Genomic DNA, 16,870 nt, shown 5'->3' with positions numbered 1-16,870 from the left:
CTCTCCTCTTTTCCCTTCCTCCCCTCTGCAGGAGGCCCTCTCCCCTCTGACCCCTCCCTTCCCCCCCTCTGCAGGCCCTCTCCCCTCTCCCCTCTGGTCCCTCTCTTCCTCCCCCTCTCCCCCTCCCCTCTGACCCCTCCCTTCCCCCCCCCTCTGCAGGCCCTCTCCCCTCTGACCCCTCCCTTCCCCCCCCTCTGCAGGCCCTCTCCCCTCCCCCCCCACCCCCACCCCCCCCCCGGCCCCTGGCAAACACTAGTCCAGTTTCTGTACAGCTCTGTCTCTTCTGGACATTTCAGTTCTACTGATCTCATACAGTAGGAGGCTTGGTGTCATTCCTTCAGCGAGAGTCATGCCATTTTCAAATAGAAACTATCAGTTTAAGGCATATGGAACCATTATGCACAGACTACAGGGCCAGGCAGCTGGATATGTGTCCCAGCTCCATCCCTCACTAGAATTTCAGGATTTAAAACAAACCACTAGGTTTTCTGTGTCCTAACTTTCCCCATGCACGACCAGTTTACTAGAACGGGACTTGCAGTTGTAGTGACATTGAAATGAATTAACAGATGTGAAGCACCCAGACCAGCACCTCATATAGATGCGATTATCTGCACAGAAGAGAGTCAGTTCTGGGACGATAGTCTCAAAATCTTCTTTTCTTTGTAAATACAGGCTCTTACCATGTAGCACTTGCTATACAGACCAGGCTGGCCTCCAGCTCCACCTGCTTCTGCCTCCTTAGTGCTGGGACTCAAGGCATGTGCCACCATTCCTGACCCTCACACTCTTTTTCATAGCACTGAAGTGTTACAAGGTTTTCAAATGAAGAGGAGCTCAGTGACCAAGAGCACTGGCTTCTCTTGCAAGGGACCTGGGTTCAAGTCCCAGCACCCACATGGCAGGAGGCTCACAACCGTTTTTAACTGGAGTCCCATGGGATCCAACATCCTCTTTTGGCTTTCTTGGGTACTGCATCCACATAAAGTAAAAAAATAAAGAAAAAAAAGAAAAATCTTAAAAATAAAATTAGAGATCCTAAGGAAGAGGAATGGGGGAATGAACTAGTAAGTTCCCTGGGGAATGAAAATGTTCCGGAACTAGTGATGACGGGGTTGGGAACACACTGAAAGCTACTGACTCATGTACTTACTGGGATGTTTTTTATGAGATATGATTATTTTAATTTAAAAAATTAATATCTCTTCTGTTTCAGAAATCTCAGTTTACTCAAAATGTCAAAGGCTTACATGAATGCTCTGCCTTGAAAACTGGCAGACACTTACACAGCTTAATCAGTCCCCATCTCTGAAGCTTTTCTGGAACTTCCTATTTCAGTAAATATTTTATTCATGCAACTTCTACCCGCTCTTGGGTGGAAACAGGGGCAGCATGGTGTCTGGGTACTTGCACGTTCACTGGGTAGGAAAACATCAAAGAACAATTTGTTGAGCCAATGAGATAGCTCAGAAAGTAAAGGCACTCAGCTGGTAACCTGAGTTCAATCCCTGGAACCCACACAATGGGAGAGAACTGACTCCTGCAAGTTTTCTTCTGACCTCTACACATGGGCTATAGCAACACACACACACACACACACACACACACACACACACACACACACTCCCACTCCCACGTAAATAAGTATTTTAAAAAGAACAAGTGTGTGTGTGTGTGTGTGTGTGTGTGTGTGTGTGTTACTGAGTACTGATGTGCTGATGTGCCCAGAGCCTTATGTGCTGTGGAATAACCCCCCTGTACACTGTAAATATGCATTACTCTCATTGGTTAATAAAGAAGCTGGTTGGCCTATAGCAAGGCAGGATAAAAGTAGGCGGGACAATCAAACTGAGGATACTGGAATGAAGAAGGCTGGAGTCAGAGAAGACGCCAAGAGACACAGAGGGAGCAGGACATGCTGAAGGACAGGTAAAGCCACGAGCCACGTGACAGAATGTAGATTAATAAAAATTGGTTAATTTAAGTTGTAAGAGCTAGTTAGTAATAAACCTTAGCTATCGGCTGAGCATTTAGAACTCATATTCAGCCTCTGGGTCAGTTACCTGGGACCAGGCAGTTGGGACAGGAAAACTCTGCCTACACTTTCTATGCACATGCTCCACCCACAAAATAACGAGCAAATTTAAAACAGTTAATCATATTTACTACTAGGTTGAATTAATAACTATATAAATAACAGGATCTGACCCTTAAGTGAGAGCATGAGTTTCAATTTCCTCCTCCTTCTTTTTCGTGTGTGTGCGTGTGTGCGTGTGTGTGTGTGTGTGTGTGTGTGTGTGTGTGTGTTTGTTTTAGATAAGTCTTTTGTATCTCAGGCTGGCTTTGAACTCACTAATAGAGCTACAGATGGCCTTGAACACCTGATCCACTTGCCTCTACTTCCTAAGTGCTGAAATTATTGGCATGTGTCTGCCAATATCTGCCATTATTTGTCACAGCACCTGGTATATGTGGTGTGAGCCAAACCAGGGCTCCACTTGTGCCTGGCAGACTCAACTAACTGAGCCTCAGCCCCAGCCCCAGCCCCAGCCCCAGCCCTAGCTTCAATTTCGGATTCCACCTGTCTAACTCTGTGACCTAGGGAAGGTCAACTGGAAATGCCTCCGAATCTTAGTTTCTTCATGTATAAATTAGTAGTCATCTACTTCAATGATTAAACCTGAAATGTCGCTACACGTCTGGAATACCTCCTGACACAAGGCAGGCACTCAGAAAAGCTGACTGTGATGATGACAGCCGTGGAGGGCCGGGGAGGTGGACCATCATCACCCCGACTGACTGCAGCACAGATACAGCCCAGGCAGCATTTCTGGACGGAGCTAACTTCTCTACACTGCAACTGTGTTCTGGAGAAGAGGGAGGACTGTAACACTGTGGTTACTGGTCGTGGGGAAAGAGCAGCGGACATCCCTTTCTGTGTACTCATAACACACCTACACGGGGTTGGCAGTCACAAAGGAGATCCCTACATATGGGTCCAAGAAAACCTTTGCCAAATGCCTTCTGGGGAGAAAAGGAGGATAGGAAATTAATTTATTTGCTTTTATTAAAACAAACCTGTACATCTAGGAAACCCTCGCATTTCCACCACCACTTGCGGTAAAACTCCTCTGCCGGGCAGACACGCCGTGTTAAGATCCCATCCCCACCACAGGTTCGGCTGCATTTCCTGCCCCCGTCCTTCTAACCATGCACCCCACTGACTCGCCAAATCAAATACCACGCCAGCAGTTCTCTGCAAGGCACATGTACCTGTGCACGCTTGCCCCTCTGCCCAAGTGGAGACACCACAGACAGATAGCCGAAACACAGCAAAGCGACTGTCTTCACTGCAGACCACAGTGTAACGCAGCGTCACGGATCGCATCGCCGGCCTGCAATCGTAGGCGCCTTTCACCTCCGTTACCTTTTGTATACACTGTTGCTTCCCTTGCTTAGGCATGGATAATGAGTATTTGTTAATTTTTCGATTTTGATTTGAGATTTTTTTTTTTTTAGAAAGGGTTTCAGTTTACCCCCTGCTAGCCAGGAACTCACTGTGTAGCCCATACTGGCCTCAAACTTGTGGCAATCCTCCTGTATCAGTCTCCCAAGTCTTATGATTGCAAGCATGTGCCATCATGCCTCCCTGAAGTACTTTTTATTTCTCACTCATTGCCGCAAGAGGAAATAACAGTAAGGCAGCAGATCATCCCTGGTTAACATTTGACTTGCAAATGTTAATTTTAATTTAAGCATTTCAAGTCATAATAAAAGACAACTGACCCGGTTTGAATTTCCTCTATGGAATATGAGAGTAAACTTTGAACGTATTGGTCAAATTCGCTTGTAAGCTTTTCAGTGATTTACTGTTAATTAATGCTTCAATCAAAGCAAACCTATTACTAACATGACCAGCCTCCTTAGAGCTATAATCAGTTTACTGAAAGTCTTTCTCTATGTCTTGATTTATTAATTATTTGGCTTTAAATCTAGATGAAAATACTGACACTGAGATATTTTCTTCTTAGAACCTTTGAATCAGTGACAGATCAAACATAGCAAACTTCACCAGCATTCATCTGTGTTAAATAAACACTGGTTTGCTCTCCTACAGAACCATCAGGTGATGGACAAATGCAACAAACCCCTCAAAAATAAAGAAAGAAAGAAAACGAACCTGGATTTCCTCATGTCCACAGTGATCCAGACACTGGAATTATTCAATCTAGACACTGGCAGGAAGAACCTGGGGCACTGACAGATGTGGGTTCAGAATCTTCTGTCCTAGCACCATGAACCCCGACACACACACACACACACACACACACACACACACACACACACCACCGCCAGCTCCAGGACCACTGCAGGCACTTGTAGAGTCTGGTTCCAAAGCAAACTCAGTCTCCCCGAACTGCCCCTCTCGGGTCCTCAGTGTTTCCAGTAACAGATCAACACTGTTAGAGGACAACATCCCAAAGAGGTTCTGCCACTGAGCTCTGGGAATCCTTAAAGAACACACAGTCCCTAAAGAAGCAAGCTAGAGGCCCCCCATCTCTCCACCCATCCCCAGGGCTAGTTAATATGGAAACTGCCTTGCCAGATAGTCACAATGTGTTTAAATGGAAATGGTTGGCTGTAGATAATGTCACTCCCTGACACCCTGGAACACTCTAGAAGACTCCTCAGAAATGACCTCAGGGCGAAACCAAACTATATGGGCCAGTGATTTCTATTTATAGTGACTGAGCAATTGGAACCTTCTGCAATGGTCATCAGACGAAAGGGTAAGTTGTAAGCTAACACACTATAAAAACCAGTGAAATTGTGCCAACCAAGCTCTTTAAAAAAAAAAATCCATATTGTAGAAAATCTTAGGACAAATGATCAGTTTTTTCAACAAATGGATTATAAGCAAAATATTTATATTTAAACTTAGAATAAACAAATTAAAGACTTTAAGAAATGGATGAACTGAAAACTGTAATTTTCTTAGATTTATTTTTTAAAGTGAATTATTTAAAAAAAATAATGGGGCTAGGGAAATGGCTCAGTTAGGCTGCACAAGACTGATGATGCCCAGAACCCCCACAAAAGCTGGACTTAGCCGTACCCACAGCTGCATCCCAGCATATCCCATCAGAAGGCAGCAGCACACACAGCTGCATCCCAGTATGTCCCATCAGGAGAAAGCAGTACACACAGCTGCATCCCAGTATGTCCCATCAGGAGGAAGCAGTACACATAGCTGCATCCCAGCATGTCCCATCAGGAGGAAGCAGCACACACAGCTGCATCCCAGCATGTCCCATCAGGAGGTAGAGGACAGAGACAGGACAATCTCCAGAAGCTGGCCACACAGCTTAGTGTATGCAGGAAACTCTGCCTTGAGCAAGATGGAAAGGCAAGGACCAATACCTGAAGGTTCTTAAGGTTGTGTTGGACCTCCACAAGTGAACTGTAGTACATGTGAGCCCATGAGAGACACATATATGCAAATAAATACATATATTAAATTAATTAATTAAAATTGCTGTGGAATAATTCTCTTGTACATGGTAAAGATTTGTCACTCAAATTGGTTTAATAAAATGCTGATTTGCCAGTAGACAGACAGGAAGTATAGGCAGGGTGACCAAACTAAGAATGCTGGGAAGAGGAAGGGTGGAATCAGGAGTCACCAGCCAGATGCAGAAGAAGCAAGGCGTCAAGGCAGTACTGAGAAAAGGTACCAAGCCATGTGGCTAAACATAGATAAGAATTATGGATTAATTTAAGTGTAAGAGCTAGTTAGTAATAAGCCTAAGCTACTGGCCAAGCATTTATAATTGATATAAGCCTCTGTGTGGTAATTTGGGAAGCAGCTGCTGGGCATTTGGGAGTTGCTGGTGGGACAGAAATCTCTGCTTATAAAAAAAATGGTGTGTCTGTAATCTTAGCACTTGGGAAGCTGAGACAGAATCACTATGAGTTTGAGTCTAGCCCTTGTTGGCCTTGGTGTAATCCTAGCACTTGGGAAGCTGAGATAGGACCATCATGAGTTTGAGGCTAGCCCTTGTTGGCCTTGGTGAACTACAGCAAACAGCAGGGTCTCTGCAGATAAACTAATCTAAGCCTTGTGGGCAGAGATCTGTTATAGTCAGCAATAGAACTTTACAGAAGGTTCCTTACCAATATACACCGAGCTTCTCTACATGAAACAGAGGCCTAAAGCACTACCTTCCACATCATCATTCTGAAGATTAAATGAGCTGGGCATTTATGGAACTGGCTAACAAGCTCACTGATGGCACATTATATTATCATATCATATTATATTGGAGATAAAGTCTCCCCACATAAACCAGGCTAGCCTTGAACTTGCAATCCTCCTTACCAGTGTGTGCCACCATCAGTTCTAGCTTCCTTTCATTTGAATTTGGACAGCTAATGGAACTCAGTAAATGGGACCGATGACATACCAATAACTAGAATAAGTCACTTACGGCTACATTTACTGTTGCTTGGGAGAAAGTGAAGCCACAGAAAGAAATGAGTGTACAGGAGCAGATTTGGACAAGACCAGGACAGCAGCGCTTGGGACCTGACCGAGACTGTAGCCGGAGTGCTGAGCACTGGGTAGGGGTCATACCCGCCCTGGCCTGGGGACAGCAGACAGAGTCCTTGCAGAAGCTGTCTGCTAATATCCCACACGGTGCTGTGAATGTGAGTTCTGGCCTATGAGGCACAACTGCCCAGAGTGAGATCCAGAACAATACTTATTGTTAGAAACAACAGAAAAGGCAAAAAAAAAAAAAAAAGTGTCTACTTTACTAGGGACGGGAGGAGAGAACAAACTAGAAAGGGAGGTCATGGGGTGTGAGGCTGGGGAGTGAAGGACAGCTCGGCACATCCATTGCAACTTTTTCTGCTGACGGGGCAGGCTCATTTATGCTAAAAGAATCAAGTCGTGAGAACAATGCCCAGTGTGCACGCGGCCCAGGACCCATGGCTGGAACGTCAGCACCAGCCATTCTCTCCTGGTCCCTCTCCCATCATGGCTGTCAGCACCACAAATCCTTACTCTGCTTTCAGGAAAAGGCAGCATGCCCTCCCCGCCCCCAGGGGAGGCTGGCACAATGGCAGTGCCTCTCTGGGTGGATGGCATGCTTGGCTCTGCTCACACTATCAAGGAGCCATGGGATTCCACTACCTCACCCCACCCTCACCTTAGAAGGAGGCTGAGAACTGTCTTTTCTCATCCCCTACCACTGTGTGTTTCCTGTGTCTAGGTCACAAGACAGATGCATTTGTAGGGGCACAGTGATGGAGGCGCCTGGGGTAACTTGGCAGGAAAAAAAAATCTTGTTTTGTCTGTCTGTCTGTCTGTCTGTCTCTCTCTCTCTCTGTCTCTCTCTCTGTCTCTGTCTCTCTGTCTCTCTCTGTCTCTGTCTCTCTGTCTCTTTCTGTCTCTGTCTCTGTCTCTCTCTGTCTCTGTCTCTCTCTCTCTCCCTCTCTCTCTCTCTCCCTCACTCCCCCCCCACCCCCAGGAGATCAGCTGCATTCTGGAAAGAAGTAAGGGTTAATGCAAACTGGAAACAAACATTCCAGCAAATCAGGACCAAGGGATGGGCACGAGAAGGAAGTACATCTGTGTGGAATTGAACTTGCTGATGATAGGAGTGTTATCTTAGGAATTTGCTCACTTCCTGCTATAGTCATGCGTCCGTATAGGACAGACCACAAGACAAACAGAGATTAGGGGACAAAATGAGTGTATGGGGGTCTATTTTAGAGTCAAAAGAAAAAAAAAAAAAAGCCAGGTGCAGTGATACTGCATACCTGTAATTCCAACACTTGAGAGGCTGAGGCAGGAGGGTCCTTGCTAGTTCCAGGCCAGCCTGGTCTATACAGCAAGTCCAGGCCAGAGGCCAAGACTACACACTGAGATCTTGTCTTAAGAAAAAAAAAAAAGAAGACTATTTTCTTTATTCCATTTATTTTATGAAAGAGGAAAATGTGATCTTAAGAGAGGAAGAACCAGGGTCTGAACAGACACTAAAGGGTCAAATCATCAAACAGTACCTCCTGCTCCCGGGTTTGGGCCCCTCTCTGTTGGGATTTAGACCACGGATGCTCCGTGTTCAACTATGACGCTGAGCGTGGGGCACAGTGCATGGTGGCTGGCTCCCTTGGGCTCAGGCAGGTCCAAGGGACCAGTGGACTTCTCCCCACACCTAAAGCTACCATAGCCTGTCACCCTCCTTGATCCTTCCCAGAGGACCAAGATGAGATCAAGGTGAGCTCAGCTTACCCTAAAAAGGAGGAAGGCTCTGAAACCCTGGTTTTAAGGGCATCCCTTCCTCCACGATAAGATGGGAGAGAAATAACCCGTTAACAGGTTGGCACCAAAGCCAGGATTATAGGTTTGTTTTTCTATATTTTACAGACTTTCTGTGTTGAATACAGACAGTTTTTTTTTATAATGGGGAGGGGAATACCGATCTAAAGTGGGAGAGAGGAACAATGGTAACTAATTGCCCAGCAATTCACCAACCAGCATAACTGTCCCTGGAGAGCCACCCACGTCTCTACCTGCTAAATAACTGCAGTTTTTCTTGAAATATCCTCAAGATTTACACCTGGAGTAGAAACTGACCCAGAGTCAGGACACTCGCTTTTCATGTCTTTGTTGATGATCACACTGACAGCTACAGTTGTAATGCTCAACGTGGCTCTTTCTCCTTCACTCAGCTATTTAAATTTTGACTCTCAACAGCAGAAGGAAGAATGTGCCCTCCTTGTGAAATGAGCTTATGTTAGACTCCTGAGATCTGACCACACATTAAAGGATGCCGTGTGCAGACACACGAAGGCCTCTAATTGATGTTCTGTCGTAACAACTCGTCGTAAGGCTTAGGATTTGGGCTTGCAGCTGGAGTGAAGCCATCTTATTTTCTGAGGAAAAATCCGGCAAAGTTTTCCATAAGGTTATCCAGCCATCCGTGATAGAAAAGCTCAATAAATTACAGCAGGAGGAAACAGCTGCCCCTAAAAAAGGTACACAGACAAACCACACGCCTCTATCCCAGCACCGGGAGGCAGGGGCAGGTGGATCTCTGTGAGTTTGAGGCCAGCCTGGTCCACACAGAGTTCCAGACCAGCCAAGGCTACATAATGAGACCCCGTCTAAAACAAAACCAAACCTACCAAATATTAAACAAATGAACAAATGCTGCTCAAAATGGGAAAAATCTGGACTCATTCTCTTCAGCTTGTCAAGGATGCATCTGGTGGGACATTTTGGCACAGTCCTGGAGGCCCTGGCCAACGCTACAAGAAAAGAACAAGAAATAAGGTACAAGGATGGGAAAGAAGCCGCAAACCCACCACTGTTTTAAGGATGTGATTAACTCCTTGGGGGAAAAGCGAGAAGAAAAACTAAACGACACAGTGAAGCAAGGCTGTTACACACAGGTCTGTCTAGAACAACCAGGAACCTCGAGAGCCTACAGAAGCAGATTCCATGACATCAGCCTACTTCTGCTAAGAGCCAGAGTTGATTATTACTATTATTACTACTAATAGTTCTGGGATGTTGTTGATAGACTTGGTCAAGCAGCCACTGCACTTTTGCTGAGGGATTCCCTGCAGAGGCTTCATGGCATTTGAAGGCACATCGTTCATTGGTCAGGATTGCACCAAGCCTGATTATGACTCTATTCATATAGTCATTAATATACAATTTGCACCAATTCAAATACATTTCAAGCATCATTCTAAATGTTCCTCAACTTCTCTGATTGGGGAAGCTGAGAGGGCTGGGATTGGTTAGTACTTGGATGGGTGCTGTTGGTTTAAAAAAGAAGAAAGAAAATACAGAACTGAGAAATACCAATTTCCTAATTTGTATATTTTGTAGCACCACAAAGTAGGCCAAGGTTCAGTATTAAGAAAAAAATAGATATTGCTCCTAATAAAAATGTTCACAAGTTTTCCTACAGAAATACATTCATAAGGCTTTGCACTCAGTTTCAGAACAGGAGAGAGCCAGAATTTAATATCTGGCTCAGAAGATGAGAGAAAAATCCAGGCTACGCATCTTAAAGTACTGATAGCCATCTAGAGAATAATGAGAAGAAATATGATTCACCGTAGATCAAAACATGAGGTATCAAGAACCCCCATTCTAGGGTTTCCTGAAGGAATTTAAGGTCTATAATAAAGAAAGGGGCTGAAGACAGCTTAGTGGTAGAGTACTCACCAAGCATGTGCAAGACCTTGAGTTTGACCCCTGGGGCCTGGCGGATAAAGGACTTAAAAAATGAACCCTAGAGGTAAAAATCGATGGAGACTGTGCCCATCTCAAAAGGATCAGGGAGACACGGAGACACACACAGAGGAAGTAATAGAGCACCAATGGTCAGATGCTAACATCTGGTTATTCCAGGGAAAAAGCATACAGGAGCTCTTTGTACTATTCTTAGAACTCTTCTGTTAGTTTTAAATTATTTCCAAGCTCTAATAAACTGCTAGAAAATAAGGTGAGTAAGTGGAAAGACATGTTACTGGCTTTCAGGTAGAACATGTTACCATTAAAAAGATGTCAAGCCTACTCAAAATAATTTACAATATAATCCCAATAAAAATCTCTCAAAATATAATTTCTGAGTAACTTAATGAATTTACTCCAAATTTTATAAGGGAAGTAACCTTTAGTCCAGGAACAGTTACATAAACTTTAAAATGAATGAGTTGCTGTGCTGGTCATCACAAGATGATGATGACGTCGCTGTAATAAAAAAGAAGAGCAACAAAACCTGGAGCAAGAGCTACAGACCAGTGGACAAAGCACACGTGGAACTACAGAGCAGTAAACAAAACACACGTGGAACTACAGACCAGTGGACAAGTGGACAAAACACACGTGGAACTACAGACCAGTGGACAAAACACACGTGGAACTACAGACCAGTGGACAAAACACGCGTGGAACTACAGACCAGTGGACAAAACACGCGTGGAACTATAGACCAGTGAACAAAACACGCGTGGAACTACAGAGCAGTGGAATAGGCATTGAGCTATAGAACGGTGTGCCATGGAAATCACAGAGAAAGGGAAAGAGTGCCAAGGCTCAATAAAGAAAAGCATGGAATTTTCTGCTCTCTCTCTCTCTCTCTCTCTCTCTCTCTCTCTCTCTCTCTCTCTCTCTTTCCTTCTCTCCCTCCCTCTCTCCCTCTCTCCCCTCTCCCTTTCCCCTTCCCTGTCTGGCCCTGTGAGATGTTATTAGAAATCTTGGCTCATCAAATAGAGGAAAACAGGACAGGGCTGGATGCAATGTGGATAAAATGTCTATAAGAATTAAAGTCACAGAAGTGACCCAGAGATGGAGGTTTTAAATATTTAATTCCCCCGATTCTGTGTGTGTGTGTGTGTGTGTGTGTGTGTGTGTGTGTGTGGTTTGTGCATGTCAGGGCACTGCCTGCGGAGGGCAGAAAAGGCATCAGATCCTCTGGTGCTTAGGGCCTGACATGGGTCCTGGGATCCCAGCTTGGGTCCTCTGGGAGAACAGCAAGTGCTCTTAACGACTGAGCCATCTCTTCAGCCCAGGATCGAGTTTTTTCAAACAAAGTTTGAGATGCATAAACCTAGGTTAAATAACTTATTTGACAATATAAAATTAAGGATTTATCTTGACCAAAGAAAAACAAATGAAAATAGAATAGACCAGATGAGAAGATAGCCTCAAAGTATGGACATGCCAAGGAGTATCTCCACTACGATCACTTCTGTCATCAGTGACACCACAGACATCAGCGCCGACAGAATGACACAGAAAGAGCTCGCATTTACAGGAAGCTGTATGTCTAAGAGATGCTCAAAATGACTAGTAATACAAAGATACAAACTAAGATAACAGGCAGCCACTTCACTTACAGGCCGAATGCTGGTGGAACACGAGGAGGCGGTACTTCCGGCAGGACAGCGATGGGGACAGCTGTGAGTCTGGGGTCTTTTTAGCTTTGGAGCCTTTCCTGGATCTCACTCTGTAGACCAGGCCGGCCTCGAACTCACAGAGATCCGCTTGGCTCTGCCTCCCGAGTGCTGGGATTAAAGGCGTGCACCACCACCACCCGGCAAGCCTGAGGTCTTTTATGACATCTCAATCCATGAAAGCTCATACACAAGGGTGTCCTTCTAAGTCCGCATTCCACAGAAAGGTGACGTGGCTTCATAAGCAGACATGTAGGAGAAGGTGGTCACTGCTGTAATTTTTGAGACAAGGTTTAACTACATAGCCCTGGCCAGCCTGAAACTCACTACATAGACCAGGCTGGCCTTGAACTTAAAGATCTACCTCTCTCTGCCACCCCAGCACTGGGATTAAAGGCAGGTGTGTGCCACCATGCCCAGCTCTGCTTTTCATTCTTGTGGTCTGACTGAAAAGACTTGACCCAGTCTCTCTGGATTTGGGGCGATTCAGCTCCCTGTGGGTTTGTGGGTTGAGAACCTCCTCCAGCATGCTCTTCTTGCCTCCCTGAAGAAGTATTCCACATGACCCGAAATCTTAAAATTCTTGAGCTAGAGGGGACCCAATTATTCTGCAGAAGAGGAAATGAAAGCCCAGACAAGATTTCTGATTTAGGGCCACACACTAATATAAAAAGGAAGGCCTCCAATTCCACCCTTGTCCCCCACACTCCCCCCTCCCAACACACCCCTGCCCAGCATCAGCATCTCCTCTCAACCTGTAGTGGGCGGTTTTTTGAGCCATGCCCTGAAGCCCCGCCCCTAGTGAGGTAGCTGTAACTGTTATACCTGACTATGACCTTAAGGTACCTGCCCCTGGGGCGTGGCCACGGGGATCCTTAAGACCTGGGATGCACATACATGCTCTGGGATGCACGTGTGCACTCTCTTCTTCGCTACCTCGTGGTTTTGGAGGCTGGACTGGACCAGGGCAGAGACGGCTAGAGAACAGCATTGGACTGTGCCTCACCCTTCCAAGATCCTGGGACAAATTCCTTTTTTCTGTCTTGTGAGTTAACCCCCAAATAAATTCCTTTGCTCATTAAATAGACTCCATGGATTAATCCCATGATCAATCTTTTTCAAACAACAAGAGGAAAACGCTGTAAAGGTTTCCCCCATACTCAGAGTTGACGCTGGATTTTTTACAATGGTCTATAGTGAGACTCCCTTTCCCACTCCACCACCTCTTAATCTGCCATTTCCCCACATCCGCCCTGCCTGGCCTCTGTGACCCTGCCAGCCCTCCCACCTACCCAGCTGTCTCCTGCTCCAGTGTTAGGCTGGGACTTGCTCCACCTCTGCCTCCCACTCTCTCAGTCAAGTCAGAGATCAGGAGACATCTCAGTAGAGGCCTTCTCCCATCATTCTGTAGAAAAAGTAACCCCCCCCACACACACCCTTTCCTATCTACACTGCTTAAAATTTTCTGTGTATCCTGAGGACCAGATCCGCTATGCTTGCTTACACCCCCTGTCCCTCAGGGTCCCAATGGCTCACAAAGTGCTCCAAAAATATTTGCTGAATGAAGGAATGAAGGAATGAATGAATGAGCCACTCGGGGTCAGAACACAATCCTCAGACTCCAACTTTTCGCACAACACCTTATTGTACTGTCAGTTCTCAGCCCCCACATATCTTCACTGCAGAAAAGGCTTGCAAATTCAAAGATGAAATAACTCATTTTAGCTACTCTGCCTACTTGTTTCCTTGTGGCTGCTTTTTTTTTTTTTTTTTTTTTAAGACAAGGTCTCACTGTGCAGCCTTGGCTGGCCAGAAACTCACTATGTAGAGGGTAGCCTTGAACTCGCAGAAACCCACTTGAAGAGTAAAGTCATGAGCCACCACACAACCGTATCAGGCAGCTGGCTTTCTTTTTAACACCAAGGATTAACCACCTGAACAAAAGTTAGCACTCGGTGTATACAATTGCTCTTTCATGGGGGTTGGCGGGGGGGGGGGGGGGGGGGGGGTTAGGGGAGTAGGGGGTAAGGGTGGAGTGTGCTGGCTATGGCTGGGACTTTCCATCTCCCTGCTCTCCAGGCGAGAGGCTACTTCATAATGAACTCCCAACAGCAAGCAAGACCCACTTAGCCAGTCTTGAAATTATTTTATTCAGATGCTTTCATAGCTGGGTCTAATAAGAAACTATTCCATATTCACTGGTGTGGAACTTTTGAGAACTATTCTGAATGAATTTTAAGAACACTTTAACAACAACAAAAATGCTTGAGAATTTCACAGATGATTCTGTAATGGTGATAAGCTACAGGTGAGACATTAACTGACTTGTATTCAGTCCCAAAGGACAGAATAATAAACCTGGAAAAATAGGCCAAGCTTTGCATCTGCCAACAGGTAGCAAGCCTCCACTTGTACTCATTGAATCATTTTTTAAAATCCGCCCCCAAATTTAAGACTAAGCGATCTGCCGCTTAAAATATTACTTTGCGTTTATTTTAGCCCAGTACAGATCAAAGTGACCCAGAGGGACGGGAACGGTGATGAATTTGAAGCACTGGAATGCACCATGCAGAAAGGGTTTCCTTCTAAGGCAGAGGAAGAGTTCTGCTCTGGAGACATCCCGTATAATAATCTGCACACGTGGAGAGTAAATATCCGAACGTTCTCTGCTCGGCCCTCTGGCAGGGGCGGAACTGTCTATGCTAACCATGAACAGCTCCCATTCGTTTTTTTAGATCTTAAATGGTATCTTGGGATCCAGGACTTCTCCTGTCCTGAAGGAGAGGATGTAAGCTCTCTGGGCGAGGCCCTGCCACATGGGTGAAGAGGATGTGAAGAGGGTCTCTGCAGGCAAAGGGGTGCTCAGAGAATAGGGCCAGAAAAGAGGAGGTGAGTGGGAAGAAAAGGTTAGGAGGCCCTACTTCGAGGGTTAAAAGACAAATAACTCATACATATTCAGACAGCATCTATAAAGATTACTATCAGCCCAAAACATACACAATGTGAATGTGGCACAAGTTATCAGTTTGAGTCAGAATGTTCTTGGCTTATTGGAAAAATCACTTGTGACATGTCCCCCATTCCCACGCCAGACTTAGAAGTTCTGCACCACACACCAAGCACTCGGTTCTAGACACTAACGCAGAAGTGTGAGTAATGTGGGGAAAAAAAAAAAAAAAAAAAAAAAACCAGGTTTCACTTATTTTAGCCCAATACTCAAAATGTGAGTGGAGAGGTGGGGGTAATAATAAACTTGAAGATCTGCTATACAATATGTAGAATTAATTCCCCCCCCCCCCAAGCTGCATTTGTTGTCACCAGGAGTGGGTGTTTCAAGTCAATGCACAAATTAAAGACTTTAGCCGTGGAAGAGCGCCTGAGAGATCACGTCATTCAGTAGTTGAGAGGAAGGAGTCCTGATGGATACACTAATGTGCACATTATAGCATGACTCTGCTTTTGCTTCCACCGTTTTATAAACGCAGCACTGAGAGAGAAATTAGGTCTGGGTGTTGCAAACTTCGACTGTGGATTAAGCAGCTCCACTAGCATCGTGTAGCTCGACTAAGTAAAGTGGAGTCTAAACTATGCTCCAACCCGAGTACCAGTGTCATACTAGCTCATCACATACCACACCATTACTAACGGGGAAGTTTCACGAGGTGCTCCGATGACTGTAAAAGAATTACTGTGAGACAGACCTAAAGGCAGGTTAGAGATTTCGAGAATGAAGAAACATTTACCATCCATTACTCTACCTACGAGGTTGCTTTTCGAGTTGGTTTTTACATTCAGTGCCCCAAACACTCTTCGCGGTTCTTAATACACATCAGATGCCGCCTGTTTGGTCATCCCAATAGCCCTTTTTTCCAATGACAGATAGCACACCCTCCTTTGACACACGGATGCCTTAGTGCAGGCGTCCTGGGTACCTAAAAACTCCACGTTTAACCAAAGCTGCCTCTCCAGCTAAATCGTCCCATCGGCTTGCTTGGGAAACCATCCCCGCCTGCCTGTCACGGAATCCCGGCCTCGCATGCCCACCGGCGACAGCAGCGACAAGGGACAGGTCTGGGGCTGAGTGCTTCGGCTCGAGCCTAGAGGCAGTGACAGCGTCTCGGCCGGACACCTCGTCCCCCGTCCGCGCCCGGGGACGGCCTCTAGGGCTGCGGGAGCCCCCGGGACCCCGCGGCCGTGCGTGAGGACAGCGAGGGCCCGTGGCGCCCCAGCCTCGCGCACCGCTGAGCGCAACGCGACCCGGAGCCGCGCAGCAAGCCGGACAAGGGACCGTCCCCGCCACCCCGCCACCCCGCCACCCCGCCACCCCGGCAGCGCGCGGCCCAGCACCGACCTGCTCTCGACGCCCGGCGTTCCCTCCGCGCACGGCCACTGGTGGCCCGGGCCGGCCGCGGTCACCTCCCCTCGGCGGCGGCGGCGGCGGGCGGGACGATCCGGGTGACTCCGCGCCGCCCCGCCTCCCTCCGCGCCGCTTCCGCCCCGCGGCTCCCGGCTCCGCTTCCCGCGCTCGCGCCCCCTGGCGGCCGCCCCGCCTGCCGCCCCGCCACGTCAGGCCCCCCCCCCCCCCCGCGCTCCCAGGGCCTCTCCGGGAAACTGAGGCACGGGCCGTGCGTTGCTCGGGCTAGGATCCACCCGTACCCCACCCCCACCCCGCGCACCCGCGTCACCGCCAACCCAGAAAACTCAAATTCTCCGCTGCGCCATGAACTTACTCCGCGGGGGAGGCTGGCCTCGAACCTTTGACCATCCTCCACTCCCCAAGTGCAGGATTGCGGGGCATGTGCCACCAGGTCTCTACCCTCTCCCCATCTTTTTTTTCCCCCTCTCCTCCAGAGAAAAGTCTCACAGAACAATTTTGAGAATTTAAAAGCAA

At 46.9% G+C, this 16,870-nt stretch overlaps 1 protein-coding gene across 1 annotated transcript in view; it reads right to left on the bottom strand.

Moving 5' to 3' along the window:
• The window catches only part of Dnmbp (dynamin binding protein), a 105,194-nt gene extending 88,782 nt beyond the window's left edge, over window positions 1–16,412 (bottom strand). The window contains exon 1 of the mRNA XM_059257686.1: window positions 16,331–16,412. The gene's annotated coding sequence lies outside the window, so the exon portion shown is untranslated. The remainder of the gene's footprint in view (window positions 1–16,330) is intronic.
• Window positions 16,413–16,870: the final 458 nt, after the last annotated feature.

Source organism: Peromyscus eremicus, chromosome 1 (genome assembly GCF_949786415.1).
Source record: "Peromyscus eremicus chromosome 1, PerEre_H2_v1, whole genome shotgun sequence".
Lineage (NCBI taxonomy): Eukaryota > Metazoa > Chordata > Mammalia > Rodentia > Cricetidae > Peromyscus > Peromyscus eremicus.
This window is presented reverse-complemented; position numbering and strand designations above follow the sequence as displayed.